Genomic DNA, 8,983 nt, shown 5'->3' with positions numbered 1-8,983 from the left:
TAGTCTTTATATTTATAAAATATAATGGCTAATATCTAAAGGAAAATTAGTTCAAAACTTCTCACAAAAATATGGAGTGACCTAGCTATCCCAAAAAATAGTTATAAGTTGTTTTACATAGATTTTGCATATCTATATATATATATATATATATATATATATATATATATATATATATATATATATATATATATATATATCTATATATATATATATATATATATATATTGTAAGACTCCACGTCTCCCGTTGTTTGAGACAAATAAGAAATTGAGGGTGGGGGAGTTGTTGGAAGGGCTAGTTGACTTTGTTGACTAGACCCTCAAGTCTGAATACCTAATTAGACTCTTCGTTAAATATGCAAGTCAGGTTGATAGACTAGTTGAGTCAGTTTCCTTGATGGATTGACTAAATGAGTAGTTAAGGTAATTAGTTTTAACTACTGAGAGTCTAGTATGAATATGAGATATGTTGGAAATTAATGTAATGATAGTTGTGGGCTAATATAATAAGTGTTTTGGATGATTTATAACTACTCTTTTTTATCTATTTTCTCTATCTTATGTGTTGCATGTATTCCTTTACTTAGTATCTACTTGGTGTATGGATCTACTACTAAATATGTATTCTTTTCACTAGATTACAACAATCCATTAAAGGTGAAAACCTCTCCTATGGCTTTCTATGAGTAACAAATTACTTACCTTGGGGAGCATTCTAAAAGTGGGCTAGAATGGGCTCAATAGGTATTCTTTATGCCAAGGGGAGGCTTAAACTACTCAACATCTATTTTTTTCCTATGCATTTTTGGTTCAAATATTGTTCTCGTTTTCCAAATTGTTTGTGATCAATTTTTTTGTCTTTCTCTCAGTTTGGAAGACAATGTTCGACTTTGTCTATGTGATTCATCTATATCACAGTTTGGCTATTTATTTTTCTTTATCATTTATTTAATTTTGTGGGGAAGGAAAATTAAAATTTTTGGGGATAAATAGCTTCCAAGAGATGTAGTTGTAGAGCTAATTCTGAACTTAACAAATCGATTTAGGTTTGATCCTAAGAAGTTTAAATATATTAATCCAATCATTCCTCCTTTGGAATATAGAATTATTTGGGGGTTGTTTTACGGAGCCTATCAAGTCGGTCCTCCCTAATGTGGGGTTCGTATGGTCCTCCATTTAAATTTCTCTCACTTTTAGCTTCTTTGATATGACCCTACTCTTAGTTCAACCTCTAAAGTAGAATGTGTAGATTTATGGTCTCTTATTATTTATGTAAGCATTTTTGTTTATCTAAGCTTTAAAATTAAGAGACTCCAAGTTTGTCACTGAATACGAAAAATAAATTCAAATTGCAAAATGTGAGAATGTAGTCTATTCTTTTCCAAATCAAGGAGTTAAGATAGGGCCTTGAATGGTCTTATTTCTCTCACATATATAAAGAGATAAATGTAAAAGTATATGAGATCACAAAGGAAGATATATCGCTCCAAGATTATGTATTATCCATATATTTTATAAAGTCCATTTAGTTCAGGAAATGTCTTTTTCTCCACACTCCATATTTTTTATAAAATTATATTTTTCTACTGTTGTAATCTTAGCTCTAAGACAATTTTAGGATGACTTTGATTAGTTTTTTTATTAATAGTCTAGCTCCTTTAATGGACTATTTTGTTTGCGAATTTTGTTTATTCAGGGGATTCAATGCTTATTCACAAAAATTTCTTCAGGAATTTTCATATCCCATAATGGGGGGTTACATATATATATATATATTTCTATTTGGAAATAGAAATATTTTTTCTTCGAATATATATATATATATATATATATCTATATATATATATATATATATATATATATATATATATATATATATATATATATATATATATATATATATATAGTTGAATGGCTAAATTTTTAATGTGAATGATGTCACTAGAGAAATGGGATCTGCCATGATAATAACGGTCACAAGCAAGGAAAAATTTAATGATAGAATTTTATCTTAAAGTGTAGAAACCTTGGCAATTATTATTGTCCCTAATATGCACATTGTAAAATGTTTGGCGATATTTTTGTAAAAATTTCAAATTTATAATGATTTTATATAGTATCCATAAAATTTTGGTGATTTTAAAGATAAATAAATTTATCCTACAATATTTGGGCAAATCATTTAAAAGAATTGAATTCAGCGAATATGTTTTAGGAAAAAGCATGGAAAATTAGCCCATTTGCAAAAATTATTCCATTAAATTTTCCGTGGACACAAGTATTAAACATAACCAGGATTAGATTCAATGCATTTGGTAATATTTGCAAACACTTTACAAGGACTTATTATCTGAAAATATGCTATCATGTTAAGCTACCATGATTATATTTCCACTAGATTCTTAATACATAGAATGACCCCCTTATGATCTTTATGTCAATTCGTCCTAGCTCTTCACCATCATTACCAACATTGACATATGGGAATACAATATTGAAATAATTGTAGATATGCTTTCGAATTTCATAAGAACATGTAAATTCATTATTGATGGATTTATCATGTCTACCAATAATATTGTAACATTCCTCTTTCACACATATATTCCATGAAGTAGTATTGTAGGAAATTATCCCCTAAGGTTAGAGTTGAAAACCCTATAGAGTAGATAGAAGAAACTCAAGACACTAGCACAAAAACTAATGCAAAAAGGTAATAACTAACCTACTAGATAGTGTACCTACTTGTACGTTTGATGGTTGCAGTAGATTCTTTTTTCCCTTCTCTCCTTACTGCCCCTCAACTTTAGGCCTACAACCAAAATAGGTGGAAAGAAAGAAAATAATGAAGTATCAAAGCATATAAGTATTCATTAAATTAGTTCAATAAAATCTTAAAGCATAGAAAGGAAATTAAAAAATTATAATAATAACATTGGAATAAGAATGAGTTTCTTTATTATTTAGTTTGAAACAACAATATAGAACATATATCTACTACTTGCTACATGGATAGCATGAAACTGTCCTTTAGATTCCTCCTCCCTGAGCCACTAAATGTATCCTCCTCTAGTATTCTACTCCAAGTTGATGAAGCATCGATCATAATATGGGTGAGAGATAAGGATGACAAGGAAGCTATTGTTTCCTTAGGGGAAATTCCTACAAGTGTTATTTAAAGAAGTTTTATGGAACATCAAGCCTTCCAATGGAATAAGGGATATAAATAGGCCAATAGACCATCTTAGAGAAATGTGTGGTGAAAGATGATATAAGAAGTACCTAGAAGCGAATTCTTAGAGAATAAATGCTTGAGTCTATGAAAATCATAAGTACCACATGGAATCATTTCAAAATGATTTTTTGACCCAAGGGAATCACCTCATAAAATACACCTTAATCATATGTTACCAGTAGTACATGACAATGTCGTGACACATCGATTAGTGTCAAACTATTGATAAATAATTATGATATAATTTAAAATATTATAATAATATATCTAGAAACATACCTAAATGGTGTTGTGGGGAACTTCATTGTATATGTAATTTATGATGTTTACAAATTATATAATTTTTTTATTATAAAAATGCATTATCTCTAGGTAGGAAACACGCATGAAAATAGACAAAAAATACATGAATGTGACATACATTTCTCATTCATATGACACACATTAATACCATTTCATTGGCACTTGGTTTTTATCTCTTAAGAGGTCTCTTGGACTTCTCATGATTGTTGGCCTTCACTTGAGTTTTTTGACCTTCATCTGATGTGAATAGGAAAAAATCACATAACCCCAAAGGATTATATTTCCTAATCTAAAGGGATGTATATAAGTCCAATAAGAGAACTCAAATACAAAGGTATATAGAAACCAATGGCTGGATGTGCTCTTTGGGATGCTGGTTTAAGGAAGACCACAAACCAAATGAGGTAGTAGAAGTCAAAGTCTCCTAACTATGGTGGTCTAAGGATGAACACCAACACTACAACTTGGCTCAAAGTAGTTGCAATTCCTGGAACAATTTTGAATCTAGCTAAAAGATGAAATCTTCTATGAAGTGGATGTGCTCCCTAATTATATTTTAAGGATGACCACAAACTAATGAGCTGGATAGTAAAAGTTCTACTAAAGGTGGTTTAAGGTTGGCCACCATCCAAATCATGATCATGTAATTGGATACATCCATGAATCTATGATCTATGAAGTTGGAACTGGATACATCTATGAACCTAGAATTGGATGACTTTGGATGTATGCTCTGGTTGCGGGCTACAATTCTAGTTGTGGCTCAAACTCACTTTATATGATTTTGAATTTAGTATTTGACGATCAATTCTTCCCTTGTTAGATACAATGTGAGAAGATGAAGATATATATACTACAAGAGGTGTCAATACTTAAGAATGAACTTTACAAAACGACTAATATATCTTCTTACGTGTTGACCACTTCTAATAAGCGATCCATCCAAGGTGACTCTTTGCTCTTGCAGGAGTCCTATATCTAGAACATTTGTCCAAATGATGAGTATGTTTTCCCCAAAACTCACAAGGGTGAATATCAAAACAATGATATTTCACGTGACCAACCCAATCAAAATGTTAGCATTTGTGAATCTAAAGTGGATGTGGATCAGGTGAAGAGGAATTGTCCTATATAATCCAAACACTTTGAAACTAAATTGGTTTAGAGTATTCTGGAATGTGGAAGGCCACATCCTTTTCGTATTCAATACCAATTTTGTGCCTATTGTTAATAACTTCTTCCCAAGGTCTAATGATGGGCTTGGGAAATGCAAGTTGAACTTCTAGATCTTCATGCAAATCTACTCTTGAAATCATGTCACTAATATAATCATGTGTTCACTATTATTGGGAATCAATCTCAAATAGATAATTATTTTAGACAAGAGCTAGTTCACAATGTTGATTCGTTTGATGTAGTTAATCTTGTTGGAGATAAGATTCAAGCTACATAAACTCATATTGTCTTATGAATTTTGTAAACATATTCAAACAACAGTGAAAGTGGCCATTTTTATTTTAGATTTCTTCAACAATACAGAGTATTAGAGTGTTCAATAATTCTAATAATATATCAATTCTTGTCTTTTTCTAATAGTTAAAACTGATCAAATGAAGGTGTTTTGTTCAACTAAATATGCATCATCCCTTAACAAATTAGAGATAATGTGAAATATTCCAATCCCTTTTGAGAAATCCCAATCTCCCTAGGAATAAATCCATGAGGAACACTAAAAAAATGGTCACAACCATGAATCAATGAAAAAGCGTTATAGCAATTCCTTGTAGTGCTACTATAATTGACATTGAAATATGGACTATGAGAGAAGCTACTTGTCAAATTTGGGCCCACAACATGGGTATGCATGCGTCCAGGGAATTTTCTGCCCTTTGTTGTGCCTTTGTCTCCAGGATTTGAGCCACTTTTTCAGGCCTAGAGCCCATGTCACTGCCCAAAACTCAATGACACTTTCATAATTGCAAGATAACAATAGAAATGATACACATATAGTTACTTGAACAAGGAATTGGTTAGAACCCTACTAGCAAGGAATTACTAGTGAGGAAAAAATACATTCAACTCATTACCTATAAGAAAAACCCATTGTAGCTTCTGATCCCGATATCCTCTTTTGATTTCCTGCTCTTCCTTTTCCTTCTTGCTCCAAAACTCCAAGTATGCCACACTCTCCAAGAGTGTTCCAAGAAAACTCTAAGTGTCCAAGAGTATGAGAGAGAGAGAATAGAGAGAGAGCTCCAAAACTGAACTGAAAAAGGTTTGTGTACTGATCCTTAGAAGCTTTTTTATTAATGAGGCCTCTGTTTTCTTCATTTTCCATTATTTTCCTTCAGTTTCCTCCTCACATGCAGCTTGTGACCTTTCACCTCTATTTTCTCCCAATTTCCATTATTTTCATAATTAAATGTGCCAAGATTCCATTTTGCCTTCCCAAAGTCTTTGTCATTTCCTTTGTCGATTTCCTTAGAAATTAATCAATCATTAGTGATCCCCCATCACTATGGTTTTTCCCAACATTTAGCTTGGAATAAGTGTCCCATTAATCGTGGTTATTATTCTACCTTTATTAACTTTTATTACATGGAATTTTGACCAGGGTTGTTACAAAGCCCTCCCCCTTGGGGGAACATTGTCCTCGGTGTTCAACAACACCTACAACCAACAAGGTTGTTGTAAGTAAAACATACTTCCGATGGAGATTTATAACTTAGCTCGTTGCAGTATTTATAATGATCATCTTGCTGAAAAGCAAACCAACAAAACAACATAAAAAATATAACACCATAATGGTATGACACCCATACCGCTTATTGGAGCTGTATAACTTAGCTCATGGCGGTATTTACATCCATTTACATATGTACATATAGAAAACATCACTAAAACATGTACCAAAACATATACCAAAACATTTGCTCAACCAACGAATAAGGAAGGATACATAGGCCACATATGACCGCCATCTCCCATGTACCTTCATCGGGCCCAAAGTGCTTCCATTTCACTTTAACTTTCTCGATTGCTCGGTTCTGGAGCATGAACATCTTTCCCTGCAATATACACTAAGGCTATAACTGGAATTCTCATTTGGCTCCACCTGCAATACAAGCCAGTCAATCACATGATCAACATCTTTAACATACTTCTTAAGTAATGACACATGGAAAACACCATGGACTCTCATTGTTAGAGAAAAAGCAAGTCAATGGGCTATTGGCCCAATCCTCTCAATAATACTGAAGGTTCCACAAAACCAAGGTGCCAACTTGGTACATTATCTAATCTGCAAGGAGCTCTTCTTCAATTTGATGTGCAAGTACACCTTTTCCCCAACCTAGAACTCCTTCAACAACCTATTCTAATATGCATAAATATTCTGCCTATCTTGTGTTGCTTTCAAATTCTTCTTGATTACTTGCATCTCTTGCTCCATGTCTGCCAGCATTTTCAGTCCAATCAACATCCTTTTAAGTGGATCACTCTAACTAATGCAAGTATTACAACTTTGTCCATACAATGCCTCAAACAGACTCATCCTCAAGGATAACTGATACCCATTGTTATAAGCTAACTCTACTAGTGGAAGGTACTCTTCCCACTTCCACTTCTGATTCATCACATATATCCTCAACTTGTCCTCCAATATTTTTTTGATCCTCTTTCTCCTTCCATCTGTTTGTAGATAATAAGTTGTATTAAATGCCAACTCTGTGCCCAAACCTGCAAATAACACCTTCCAAAACTTGGAAGTGAACTTCAAATCCCTGCCTAACACAATATTCTTTGGAAATCCAAGCAAATTGACCATGTCCCTGATGAAGACCTCTGCTAGATCACTCACTAAGAATGTAGATTTCACTGAAATGAGGTGCACTAACTTTGTCAACTTGTCCACCACTACCATGATGGAATCATGTTGTCTCATTGTCCTCACAGAACCTATGATAAAGTCCAAGGAAATGACCTCCCATTTCCTCTCTAGAATCTCAATAGGTTGTAGTAGTCCACCTAGATGCTTACACTTTGCCCGCACCTGCTAACAATCCAAGCACCTAGCCACAAGGTTTACTACATCCTTCATCAGATTCAGCCAATAATAAAACTTCTTCATTGCAGTCATTGTCTTCTAGTAGCCTGGGTGACCTGAATATGGTTTCGCATGAAACTCCCTCAAGGTCACCATCTTTAGCTCAGTACTATCTAACACACATATCTTGTCTCTAAATCTAATTGACCTGTTTTCCATGAGACAATAGTCCACATCCAGTGCACCTACATTTGTACCTGTACGAATACCAGTATATGTACCTGTACCTGTACCACTACCTATACCACCATCTATACTTGTACCTGTACCACCACCTATACATGTACATGTACCAACCCCTGTACCACTACCTGAACTCTCCTACAACTGGTGCACAATCTCCTTATACCTAACATCATGTTGACCTGACTGTAAGATCCTCTCTTGTAAGTTTGTCCCATGGGAGTTCATAACTGCTAAGTTATTTAGCTGTATCTGCTTGCTAAGTTAATTTTCCACCATGTTCTCTTTATCTTTGATATACCTGATCTCAAATTCAAACTCACTGATCGTGGCCAACCACCGAGCCTTCCTTCCAAGAATATAGTTCCTCCACATCTTCAATGCATGTATGATCACTACCAACTCAAGATCATGTGTCAGGTATATATTCTCGTGCTCATTCAGCTTTTGTGACTCATAGCATGCCACATGTCCATCCTACATAATGACTCTGCCAAGTCCTCTCTTGCAAGAATATGTAAAAACTACAAACTCTTTGTGTGGATCTACAATCTTTAACATTGGTGCATGTGTCAACAACTGCTTGAGTTACTCAAAACTAGCCGCGCACTCCTTTGCCCATTCAAACTTATCACTTTTCCTTTGCAATGATGTGATATGATAGGTAGCTTGTGATAAGTTCCTCATGAACCTCATGTAATAACCTGCTAATATTATGAAGGATCTCACGTCATCTACATTTGTGGTAGCTTCTGACTCCATGATAGCTCTTAACTTTTCTGGATCCACTTTTATGCCCTCCTTGGAGACAACATGTCCCAAGTTATGTACCTCAGTCTGAAAGAAACTGCACTTGTTGAGATTAACATACAACTGATGCTCTCTCAACAATCGCAACACTGCTGCTAAATTTTCAACATGCTCTTCTTCATTTTTAGAATATACCAATATATCATCAATTAACATAACAACAAAATTATCCACGTATGGACACAACACGCTATTCATCAAGCACGTAAAGGTAGTTGTAGCATTAGTTAAACCAAATGGAACTAAAAGAAACTCATAATGCCCACATTTGGTCCAAAAAGTTGTCTTGTAGATGTCTTCTTCTTTAATGTGTACCTGGTGATATCTGGAACTCAGATCAATCTT

This window comes from Pinus tabuliformis, chromosome 4_1 (genome assembly GCF_031772625.1).
Source record: "Pinus tabuliformis cultivar Carrire ecotype Pingquan chromosome 4_1, CPIR1, whole genome shotgun sequence".
NCBI classification, from domain to species: Eukaryota; Viridiplantae; Streptophyta; class Pinopsida; order Pinales; family Pinaceae; genus Pinus; species Pinus tabuliformis.
The sequence above is the reverse complement of the archived record's forward strand: the minus strand, read 5'-3'. Positions refer to the sequence as shown.